Genomic DNA, 12512 nt, shown 5'->3' with positions numbered 1-12512 from the left:
GGCGCTTCGCTCCCCGTCATCTTTCAGTCTACCTCCGCGGACCCACACACGAGGCTCGAGGACTTCACGGACTTGCTCCGCATGCAGGCCGGCGGGGTAGATGAGAGGCGGCGCATCGAGGAGCGGCGGATCATGCTCGCCACCTCGCTGGGCGCGCTCTACCAGCTAGTCATCCAGCCGTCGCCCTCGGTCTCGACTGCAAATACCTTGGTGAGCCGCCTGGCCGCCAAGATTCTGACCGCGCCTCAGCTTAAGCTCTCGCTGGCGGACCAGCTGGCCATCCTCGCGACGGCCGTTCATGATCGGCAGCACCTCGTCCAACCGGGGGCCTCCGCGGAGGATGCGGTGACCGCGCTGGTCGCGGAGGACCTCCTCTACGACGCGGGGCGCCCCGCGCCTAGCGTGGCAGGCGGGCCGGCGTCCTCGGGCGACCAGCCGCCGCCGCCCAAGCTTTTGGAGAAGGCTCTGATGATGCCCAACTTCCAGGCTCTGGCCGCCAGCCTCGAGGGCGCGGACGCACAGTCGGACGAAGGGCGGCGCCAGATCCTGGCGGCGGCCTTCGAGTCGGGCTGCGACCTCGTCCTGCGTGTGCTGTTGGGCCCGGGGGGTCACGAGGCTTCCCGCAATCCGGTTCTTGCCAAGATTGCGCACTGCAAGGTAGAGCTCGCCAACTACCTCACGTGGTGCCTCGTCACCGACAGCTCGGGCCAGCCAAAGGAGGCGCTCGACAAGTACCGGTTCACCGGCCACGACGGCCAGAGCGACAGTCTCTGCAAGGCCTTCCTGGCGGGCAAGTTCGTGGGCGTTGATTACATGAACGGAGCCAACGGCGTGCTGGACTGGATGGGGGCCGCTCTCCATGCCCAGCGTCTCCCGAGGATCCACGTCAAGGACCTATACATCATCCCGAGCAAGATGCGACGCTTTGGGGCCTTCCTCAACCTCCTTTTCGTGGGCATCGGCTACCCGGAGACCGTCCCGGACGGCGCCGGCTTCACCATCAAGACTTGGTTCGAGTTCTATATCGAGCACCTCGAGCTCACGAGCGGGTACAACACGTATGAGCGGAAGTGCAACCACCTCTACCAGTGCAGCCGGCAGTTCGAGGCCTTCCTGCGCATCCTCGAGACGACGCTGGCGAGCCGCCGATCTCGACCCGACCCCGGCGAGGATGGATTCGGCCCGGTGGCCTTCCTCGATTGCCAGCCTGCCGAGGAGTTGCGCATGCGCGCGAAAGTTTCCGCCCACCGGACCCGAGAGGAAAAGCTCGACGAGGCGTCCACCTCTGAGTCCGTGTGCGACACGTGCATCCTGCCGCTGCTTTCGGGATGGGCCAACCATCCGCTCGACAAGCGGGATGCGGCGGCCCCGACCTCGAAGCGCCCCAAGATCGAGCCTGGATAGGGCGGCGTACGCGGAGGCACAGGGCGACGCGCCTCGCGGGGCGAGCGGCGCGGCCGCCCGCGGAGCAGGCAGTGCGGCGAACGCGCCACTGCCAACTCGCGAAGCGGCGCCAAGCTCGCCCATCGACGCCCGACCGATCACCGCCGAAAACGCCACGGGGCGACCGGTCCTCGTCGCAAGCGCCCTCTGGCCGCAGTACGCGTGCAAAGAATTCGGTGGAGCCGGCTGGGCGGCGACCGTGTTGCGATGCTCCAAGCACACCGCAATCGTACGGTTCACGATTGCCACGACGCGCGATGGCCGACCATACGAGGACGCGCGCGTCCCGCTCAACCAACTGCGGCCGCTGCCTCCGCGACAACTGGCCGCATGAGGCGTGCTCCAGAGGGTGGAACCCATTACAATCACCACACAGGGTGGAACCCATCATAATCACCACACAGGGTGGAACCCATCATAATCACCACACAGGGTGGAACCCATCATAATCACCACACAGGGTGGAACCCATTACAATCACCACACAGGGTGGAACCCATCATAATCACCACACAGGGTGGAACCCATCATAATCACCACACAGGGTGGAACCCATCATAATCACCACACAGGGTGGAACCCATTACAATCACCACACAGGGTGGAACCCATTACAATCACCACACAGGGTGGAACCCATTACAATCACCACACAGGGTGGAACCCATTATAATCACCACACAGGGTGGAACCCATTACAATCACCACACGGCTACCCGGCTTGCGAGTAGGGAGGAGGAGGCTGCGCTGCGCAAGCACGGGCGGGAGGGGCTTCTCCTGCGGAGTCGTGCGTGCGCAGGGCTCCTCTTTGCTTTCTTCTACTCCCTACTATCATCTCGTTCCCGTCCTACCAGAGAAGGTTACTTCCCCCAGGATTGGTCTTCTCTGCCTGCGGGAACACCCTCGGGCGGCCGGGTGGGGCTGCGGCTGGAGCTAGCATGGCTCGATAGAGCCGAGACCCCGTGTTGAGGCGGCGCTCCTGTGGGCAGCTGTGGAATCGGCAGATTCGACCTCAGATCTCCAGTATTCTCATCCCAGTGGATGGACGTCCGGACGTCCCTTTGTGTTCCTCTCGCCGTCCGCCAGCGAGACGCTCTGTCGCTGGCGGCCGCAGTTTTCTGTGACCCACCCACCTCTCCCTTGTGTTTTGTCTGGGGAGGGGCTTCTCCTGCGGAGTCGTGCGTGCGCAGGGCTCCTCTTTGCTTTCTTCTACTCCCTACTATCATCTCGTTCCCGTCCTACCAGAGAAGGGGTCCATGCCCGAAGCCCACCCTGTGAATGTAGAAGGTAGCCATCCATGGTTTGCATAGTCGGCTCAATTATAGTCGGGATTTAAAGCTCAATTGCACGCGCGCACAAACACCCACTCATCCCGCTCGCGCGTGACGGCGAGCTAGAAAGAAAGGGAGACGAGTATGGTGAAGAATAGATGGCGTCTTCGTGGACTCCAGAAGGTGGAGAAGTCACGCAAAGTCCAGGAAGAGTGGGCGCTGCCGAGAAGCTATGCGAGAAGAGAAAGAGCATAGAGAAGTTTATGCGAGAAGAGAAAGAGCATAGCACAGTGGCAGGCCAGGCCAAGTAAGCTCCCGTGGGTCGGGAGGGAGGGCGCATCGTATTTGTTTTGCCATCACCAGCAACCGCCTCTGCGGGGTGGTGATGCCCGTCTCCCTAGCAGAGAATTGGGAGAGGCCGATCGCGCCTCGCCACAGCAAGGGTAGAAGCCACGAGGTTAGTCACAGGCGGCGAGCCTGTTGCGTCGCCTTGAACTATCATGGAGAAGCTCGGTCCTGAGATCCCTCGTCAGGCAGAACCCCCCGGAGTGGCGAGTAGAGGTTGGACCTCACCTCCATGGCGCCGAGATGAGAGGCGCAGAGACAGAAGGACGTGTGAAGAGAAGGTAAGAAGGACGTGTGAAGAGAAGGGAGGAAAGACATGTGAGGAGAAAGCGCGTGCCTCATGCGACCGCGATGAGAACGGCGCTCTTGAGCCATACTGGTTCGAATGCGGCGCCACTCGAATCGGCACTGGCAAACTCGAGCCGTACCGCATCGCGAGATCGTTGTAGCACGGTCGCCGTCCATCCGCGACCCTCATTCTCTCGACACGGATATGAGGGGTAGACCGTCGCGGGGACGAGCACCTTGGCCCCAATTGCAAACACGTTGCTCTGGCTGGACCCACGTGGCGCGGGTGTCGACCGGGCGGGCGCCTCACCAAAGCCCCCATTGATGAACGCCTTCATGGGATCAGCATCGCTCAGGGCGTGAAAGTTGGCCACTTGAGTCGCAGAATAGGTTGCCGTCGCCGCCTTCGTCGTCCAGCTCGCATTCTCGGAGAAGCCGAGTCGGCTGTAAGCGCGCAGCGATTCGGGAGTCGTCTTCCGCAAGATCAGCTGGATCACTTCCCACGGGCACTTGACCTTGAGAAGCCTGCAAGCCAGGTCGATGCGGAATGAATGAAAAGAAATGACGTCCGCCATGCTGGACCCAAAGAGCGTGTCGATGAGTTGGTGGAGGCGCTGCCGTAGCACGTGGCCCTGGTACGGCCCCCCCGGGCGTCGCAAAGAGCGGGCGCCGCTCTCTCGCCGACCCAACGCAAGGCTCTGTGAGCTCGATGTCCCGGATCGACTGGAATGCGGAGCTGGGAGACGCGTCGTAGGGAATGACGCATGGGAATGGGCAATGTACCAACCCGAACTGGTCGGTCTTTGAAGAACAACTCACTCGGCCAGTGCAATCCTCAGTACTGGGCGCAAACAAACCTTTCCTTCCCCGTCCGCACGAATCTCGACCGTTTCGTCAGTCGGCAGGTCGTCCACTGCCACGTCCTCGAGCACGAGGACCAAGGGATGATGACCCTGCTCGACATCCAAGAGTATAGCAAATGGAAGGAGGCGAATCCAATGGGCGGACCTCAGTCAGGCGACGAGAACAACCACAACAAGCTCGCGTACGGCCGTCATCTCGACCCGATGTGCTACGGACCAATGCCTGCAAACGCGAAGGAAATGGGCATATGGTCGAGCAAGGAAGGAATGTGCTGCGCACACGAGGATGACGACATCTGCGAGGCGGGACTGAGCTGCCAGTGTGGTACGGAGGACACGACGACTTCCTTGCTCCCGCGGTCCGTTTCGAAGAGGAACTGCAAGTGTCGCCCATCGCCGCCGCCCTCGCCGCCCTCGCCACCGCCCTCGCCGCCCTCGCCACCCCCATCGCCGGAGCCAGTGTCCTGGCTGCGCCTCGCGGCACTCGCCCTCGTCGTGCTGCTGGTGGCGGTCCTGATTGCGATCCTGCTGAAAGCCCTGACACGGGCGAGGCGATGCCCCCCTTCACCTGATGTCCCCAAGCAGAGCCTCCCCTGCGCTGAGTCCATTTAGACCGCTCCTCGAAACACCAAAGAGAGAAGCAGGTGAAGATGTAGATATGTGTGTGTGTTTAGTAGAGTGAAGCAGGTGTAGATGTAATTTGTGTGTGTGTTTTGTAGAGTGCACCATCACCTGTTTCCCGCGTGTGGGGAGCATTAAACCTTTGTTGTCTTTCTGTGTGTTCATTGCGCATTTTGCACATTAGGGTTTTCCAGTCTAGTAATTCGCAACGCAAATCCTCTTCTGGGCCGAGCGCTGATAAATTTCTTTTTGCGCACACGCGCGAGGCAGCGATGGGCACCTTCAGGCCAATGCACGAGGGGGTCTGTCAGTGGAAACCACTTCACAGCTATGCCTTGCTCCTTTAGGTGCTCTTTGTATATCTGACTCTTCCGCATGAAAAAGAAAGAAAGAAAGAAAACACACAACCCAAGGGAGGGATGGGAGAACGGCACGCCGCCACCACACAGGGATTTTAAGGAGAGGAGTGTGGTGCGCTAGCCGTCGCCCACCCTGGGGAGTCTGCCTCTTCGTATCTCTTTTCGCAGTCTCTCGCCGCTTCTCGCTGCAACCTTCATGCCGCATGAGACTGCCTGAGTACAATCTCTTGTTATTCTTTTGTGCTTGGCGTCTTGTGTGGTGTGGGTTGTACCCCCGTCCAGAGAGATCGGTTGGACCTCTCTTGGTACCCCATCGCTGCTCTGTTGGTCCTGCTGCTGCGGCCGCTGCCACCGCCGCCGCCCCGCCCATGCGCACATACATGCTCGTGGCGCTGAGCCTGCTCGCGAGTCCGGTCCTAGGCTTCTCCAAGCTTCCGGACGATTGGTCGCCGCCCCCCTCGGCGTCTCCGGCGCCGCCCCCTTCCGCGTTCCCCTCGCCTCCTCCCTCGGCCTCACCGTCGCCGCCCCCCTCGGCGTCTCCGGCGCCGCCCCCTTCCGCGTTCCCCTCGCCTCCTCCCTCGGCCTCACCGTCGCCGCCGCCACCACCATCGACCCCGCCGTCGCCGTCGACCCCGCCGCCACCGCCCCCGCGCATGCCGCTTTCCATAACCGAGCCGTGCTCGCTCACCGACGGCGGTTCTTGCGCCACGTCATCAAACTACCCGGGCGACTACGGCAGCGACGAGGAATGCACCATCAAAGGCGTGCCACCAGCGGGGCTGGAGGTGGTCGCCTTCGACGTGGAACCGGACGACACCGACGGCGGCTGCAGTCTCGATTACCTCACCGTCAACGGTGTGAAGTACTGCGGCACCTCTGGGCCACAGGGCGTGGTGCCGGAGGACGGCGTCATCGAGTGGAAATCGGATGGCACTTTCCCCGGCGTGGGCTCAGAAAGGCCCGGGTCGGTTTGGAAGGCGCGAATGGATGGGACCCCCCCGCGCGCGCGCTCTCTCCCATCCATTCGCTCTCTCACTCTCTCTCTCTCTCTCTCTCTCTCTCTCTCTCTCTCTCTCTCTCACCCCCCCGGCTCCTTAGCTAATGACAAAGAGACCCACCTCCTCCAACCCGTTTAGGTCTGCTGGGCGGCACCGTCGCCGTCGGCCCCGCCGCCGCCTGCCCCGCCGGCGTTTCCGCCGCTTTCCGGCACTGGCCCGTGCCCGCTCACCGACGGCGGTGCGTGCGCCACGTCGCCGAACTACCCGGGCGATTACGGCCTCGGCCAGGACTGCACCATCAACGGCGTGCCGATGGCGGGGCTGGAGGTGGTCGCCTTCGACGTTGAGCCGGATTCACTCTGCAGCTACGACTACCTCACCGTCAACGGCGTGAAGTACTGCGGCACCTCTGGGCCGCAGGGCGTGGTGCCGCAGGACGGCGTCATCGAGTGGACATCGGATGACGGTGTCGTCCGTTCGGGTTGGAAGGCGCGAACGGATGGCTCTCTCTCCCCGCGGCTCCTCACGATAAGTACCCATGTCTCCAACCCCTTTAGGTCTGCTGGGCGCCACGGCCGCCAACCGTCGCAGGGCGTTGACCTTCCTAGTCCAGGCGCCGGGGTTGGTATGAATCAATGTAATATATGGGGAAGGATGCAACCGGCTTCGTCATCCGAACAACCCCGCAAGTGCTTGCACAACCTGGGGGACGGTGCTTCCCTGCGTGTCAGTGCGGATACATCCGTCTGACTTGCTACTAGGCTGCGAGCATGTTGTGTTGTCCCAAAGGCCGCGTGGGCTGGCCTGGGGTGGGAGTGGGGGCGGGACGGGTTGGGAGTGGTGCGGGTCGTTGTCGGCTCGGCGCGGGCAGCGCGGGCGCGGGTAAGGATGCGATCTCCTGGAACACGCGTGTCGTGCCGGCCGTTTGACTATCGTTTTGTACTTTTCTTGGTGTACCTGTGTTAGTGCCACGAGTGCGCGCCAGTCCCGTGCCCAGTGAGTTGAACTTGTAGAGAGAGTTTTGTTGTAAAATTTAAGAAAAATCTCTCACACTCTATTATTGGCTTTCTCGGATCTCGCGAGCGCCCGTGCTGGGTGCTGGGCTGCTGGCCCGTACCGGATACGGCTTTACGCGCGAGGGTGTTTTCATTGTGTTCACAGACCTTGTCAATGTCATTGAGAAGAAAATACGTCCTATCTATGCACTATGGTGCTTGCGCGCTATGAGCGGTTGAGCTTGAGGTGTGACGCCGCCACAGTGTCAGCGGAGTGACGGGGCCCTCTGGACTCTGTGCGTCTGCTGGAGAGGCCCTGGGTGTGGGTCCCGGACGAGATGCAGATGCATCTCCGAGATGGGAGACTACCTTCACACAACGTTTGGTTCTGATAATCTGAACATGTAGCTGCCTCCCAAAGCCAAAGCGCGGCGTCGTCCGTAGCCTGCGTGTTGCTCTGCACCTCACACGCTGCGACGTGAGATATGCGAGAGAGCTCCAACTCGCAACTGCTTCCGACTTCTTCCTTCTGGTCAAAAGCCGTACGTAGACACAGAATCGCATCGAGATCGAGCGAGAGCCAACCAGAGAGCCGACACGCACAATAGACAGGCAGCGCGACACCCCGGCCGGCCGCCAGCACTCCCGCCGTTCGGCTTCAGGCACGCTAAATTGGCTCAGCGCTTGCCTCGCTCGTGTGCGCCCCTCCCTGCGCGGCGCCCCCCTCCTCCGCGCCCGGACATGTTGGTGAGGTACGCCTGTCGCCTCGCCGCCTTGCGCGCCGCGCCCGCCCCAGCCTGGCCGTGCACTCCGCCGCCGGGGCGGCTGCTTCCGGTCGCAACCTTGCCCGCGCCGCGAGGGAAGGGGAGGGCATCCTTGCCAGGTGCATCCTTGCCGGGCGCCTGCTTGCCGGGCGCCTGCTTGCCGGGGCCTGCTTGCCGGGCGCCTGCTTGCCGGGCGCCTGCTTGCTCGGCTTGCCTTTGTTGGCCCGCTTGCCTTTCCCGCCCACGTCCGCCTCCACGTCCGCCTCCTCCACGACACCGGGTACGGGACTGGCACTGCAAGTGCGTCGTACAGGGAGCGCGCTCACTCCGCGACACCATTGTTCTTGGCGACATAAGTATATGTATGTAGATAGGAGGGGGCAAGAATTTCGTCAGGGAGGGGGAACACAGGAAGAGCGGAACGAGACGAATCGGAACTGGGAACTAAACTCAACATTTTAAGAGAGCGCGTAAAAGCTAAAACCATCGAGATACGAAAATAAATAAAATGGAGACTTTCTTTTCTCCACTGCATATTTTTGCATCACATACCACGAGTACTAGGTGTAGAGACTTTCCAGCGCGCGTCTCTGAGACTCAGTGGTCCTTGTACGGCGTCAGCGTCCAGACGTCTGTCGCGATCCGCCACGCTGCGCTCCCTCGCGCCTGCTCCAGCCGAAAGTATCCGCGCCCGCACGACCCGCCCGCCGTGCACGTCTCAAAGAGGTGGTGGATGACACCCTCACCCTCCCTCTCCGCCCAGAGGGGAGTGAGTTTGACCGCCGCAGGAGTGGGCGAAGATGCCTCTGCGGCGGCGAAATCTGCAGCCGGCTCGAGCCGATCCGCAGAGGCGGTGATCACACGCCCGCCAGGCGTATAGAGCCGAGAGAGCGCGGCGGTCCCGTGAGCAGCGGACCAGTCAGCGTCGACCTTGGCTGCAATCTCGAGAGGCGTGGGCAGAGCGGCGGCGCCGGCGGCGGCCGGGAAGATGGCAGCAATGGCGTAGAAGAAGGCAATGAAGCCGGCGATTGTCCCGAAGAATCGCGCATAGTCCAACGCGCCCATCGGCTCGTCGTCGCCATTCCCTGCCATGTCGCGCTGCTCTGTGACAGCTTCCTCATCGGCGCTCGAGCACACGACAAAGGTGCGGAGTCGGCATGCAGCGGTAAATACATGACAACGTGGGTTTGCGATACTCCCACCGTGACTGAAGAGGGTGGGCCGCAACGAGCAGCTGAGCGTGCAGAGGGCGAGAGCCATGTGCCTGACTCGATGCTCGTTGCTTGAGGCCGCCGGTGAGCAAAAAAAAACCGCGGGGCGGCCAGTTGCAGCTCTCCGCGCCCACACTCTCACTCTGGGACACGTGATCGTGGGACAAAAGCACAAAAAGGAAACATCTAATCCTACATATCGCGTGCGGTGCCCCACATGCGAGTGCGGCTCACTCTCAAGCACACTCACGCCTGCACACGCTCCGCCTGCTCTGCCTGCCTCTCAACACGGAGTTCGCCAGTGGCGTACTCTCCCCATGCGCCGTCAGGGAAGCGCGACGCCACCGCCGTGTGCAGCTCGCGCGTCCAGTACGGGTGGCCCGGCGGCGGCACTCCCAGCCGGCTCTTGCGGTCGACTGAGGCGCGGTTGAGCACGTCCTCAGCGCCAAAATACATACTCCGGCAGAACCCGAACTCGGCTGCTCGCGCAACCGCCCGCTCTCGCGGCTCGCTGCCGTCCTCCGGCAGGCAGAGGCGGCAGTTCCACGCGGTGATGTGCCGGACGTCGCTCCGTGCGTAGACAAGGTTGAGGACGCGGCGAACAGGTCCTCCTGGCTTCAGCGGCGCGCCGCGGTGCCACGTGTCGAGGCGGTAAAGCAACAGCGTGCCGGGCCTGTACCGCACGGCAGCTTCGCGCGCGTAGAGCGCGGCGCGGAAGCGGGCCGTCTCCGGATCGCGCTGCTGGAAGTACCTCTCGGCCGCAGTGCGGTCGTTCACCCAAGGTACTCCCCCGACGCCAGGCATGCGCGTGTAAGGCCACGCGTAGGCGGCATCCGAGGGCCCGTTCCTAGGCACCAAATGGGTGGCACCTCCGCACTCCTCCTCGTGGTCGAAGTAGAGGATGGCCGCGACCGCCTCTGGCGAGTCCCACGGCGCCGGGTGGGTGAGGTAGTGATTGGGGTAGTCCATGTGCATCCTCTGGTCGCTGTTGGAGTAAGAGAGCTTGGGGTCGGGCAGCCACGATGGCGCCGGAGACTTGCTCCACGCCTCGCTCTGCAGGAGCGTCAGGCTGCCCGTGCCGAGCAGCTGGCGGACGGCCGAGCGCGGCCTCCGATGGGTCGAAATCTTGTTGAGCGCGTCGGACGAGGACGGGAGCATCAGCCCACGAGTGAGTGGCCCTGGCGGCGTGGCAGCCATCTCCTCCTGTGCGGCTGAGACCAGCTCCTCGGGCACCAAGCCTTGCACGAGCACAAACCCCTGATCGCGCCATGAACTCACTTGCTGAGGCGTGAGCGGCACATCGTCATCCGGCAGCGCGTCTGTCGGACTGATCATCGGCGGCCCAGGTCTAGAGTTGCGCAGATCCATTCCCTTGGCAGCGGGTAACGAGCTCTTCACGAACTGGCGATCAGCGATCAGCGATCACGCTGAAAGGTCGCTGAACGACCCGGTTTCATTTTTTTCTTCTTCAAGGCAGAGCCCCCTCCGTGTCGCGATGCGCTCCCCTTTCCCGTTCCCCTGTGCCCCTGATCGTCCTTCATAGTCGGGCAGCAGGAAGGAAGCAACGGGCCGTCCACCTCGACGCCGATGCGCCAGGTCGAGCGAGTAGCCGGTGCGCGGCTCGTAGTCGTTCTGCTGTGTGGCACGGCGGAGGAGCTCGTGCGCGTCGTGCTCGCAGGCTTCCTCCTAGCGAACGTCCTAGCGAGCGAAGCACAAGCTTGCAGGAGCACAAGCTTGCGCGCCTCACGTCCTCGCAGAAGCAGACAACATCCTTCGCGTCAGCCGCCTCCTGGCCATCGCTGTGCCGCGTGTTGGCGTGTAAACGGCGAAGAGGTTTGTTCGATGTCGACAATGTAGGGTCGTTTCTCGAGTCGTTTCGGGTCAGACGGTAATAGCATACGGAGAGTCCTGGGGGGTCGAGTCAGAGGCGGTGTGCATCTTCGAGGTCGTCAGTTGAGAGAGTGAGTGGATTCGGGCTCTGCAGAGCGTTCGAGAGTCTCCCGAACCCGATCATTCCGGTCCGTGAGGGCGAGTCTTTGGTCCGAGGCAAGTGAAGTTCCATAGAATACTTGAGTCGAGACGATGGAGAGGGGGGACGACACTGCTTCAGCAGCGTGCACCTCGACGTCCTGTACCGTGTTTGTTATGACCCCCCCCAATGAACAAACCAGTGAGGGAGGGCGAGACGATCGAGGCCACGAGGGGTCCCGTACCATGCGGAATCGACCCTATCCCAGTGCTCAGTGCTCAGTCGAGGCTATCGCCGGCGCCCCGCTGCCTCTGCCACCGCCGGCGCCACTGCCGCTGCCGCCTCCGCCGGAGATGCAGACGCCGGCGTCATATCCTCTACACGAACTTTACGATGGCGCAAAAGGCGCGAAGCAGCCAGCGCAGACCATGTGAGTTCGGTGGCATGCAGCTCTTTGCGCCTGAAGCTTGGAGAGCAGCTCCTCTGGCTCTGCTGCTCACACGCTCTGCACAGATGGCACAGCCTACTGTGCGGCTGCCACAGCTGTGACAGCGATGGGCTCGCCCTCACTTTGGCCCTCACTGGCCCTCAGTCACTTGTGCTGCGGCTTGTGTGAGCGACACTGCTCGGCGACTGCCGGCACACTGTGAGACCATGGGTGTGAGGTCAAACCACACGCTACCAGCGCTTGGTCACATCGGCCCCGAGGTCAGTTCCTTCTACTCTGTTAGTGACACGAAGACTTGTCTACTGGCTGGAGCCGAGCAGGAGGGCCCGGCGCACAACCCCAGGTCAACTCACGGTCCAAACCCCCCGTGTTTTGCTTTTGGGGGCGGGTTTTGCAAAGGAGACTTTTTGCAACTAGAAAAAACGAGAAATAAATGGATTACAGTACCGGAGTACGCGATACACCCTGCGTACAACATAGAACATTCTGGATGCAGGGCAACAAACGATGCAAGAATGGGTGAGGGTGTGGCACACCGTGTGTGTGGGAGACTCGAGGAGATCGTGGGCCGCACACCCCTTCGCCCCACGTCCCCGGCTCCGCCGAAAGCGAAAGCCGAGAGGCGGCGCCGCGCCGTCGGTCAGACGAGCCCGCCCGAGACGACGAGGTTCGCCCCGGTGGTGTACGACGCCTGGAGCGGGAATACGCCTGTGGTGATCGGCTGACTGAATACGAAAGCGTGGGAGTGAGAGGCCAACTTTTGGGCCGGGGGACACAGACGCTCCGTGCTCCGCGTCTAGGGGTGCGCCGCCTCCTCGCTGAGCAAAAAGGCGACCGTGCGGACCACCTCGGAGGAGGAGCCTGGGGTATGGCAGAGCCCGCCGGAGTCAGGGGGGTGCGGTCTCGTGCAGGTCTCGTGCAGTGTTTTCAGAGCACA

At 62.4% G+C, this 12512-nt stretch overlaps 1 protein-coding gene across 1 annotated transcript in view; it reads right to left on the bottom strand.

Annotated features, from left to right (window-relative positions):
* ARPC1 (actin-related protein 2/3 complex, subunit 1) overlaps positions 1-12512 on the bottom strand; it is a 30309-nt gene that overhangs the window by 4171 nt on the left and 13626 nt on the right. The window contains exon 12 of the mRNA XM_005772483.1: positions 11805-11812. The gene's annotated coding sequence lies outside the window, so the exon portion shown is untranslated. The remainder of the gene's footprint in view (positions 1-11804; positions 11813-12512) is intronic.

This window comes from Emiliania huxleyi (genome assembly GCF_000372725.1).
Source record: "Emiliania huxleyi CCMP1516 unplaced genomic scaffold EMIHUscaffold_36, whole genome shotgun sequence".
Taxonomy (NCBI): domain Eukaryota; phylum Haptophyta; order Isochrysidales; family Noelaerhabdaceae; genus Emiliania; species Emiliania huxleyi.
The sequence above is the reverse complement of the archived record's forward strand: the minus strand, read 5'-3'. Positions and strand labels throughout refer to the sequence as shown.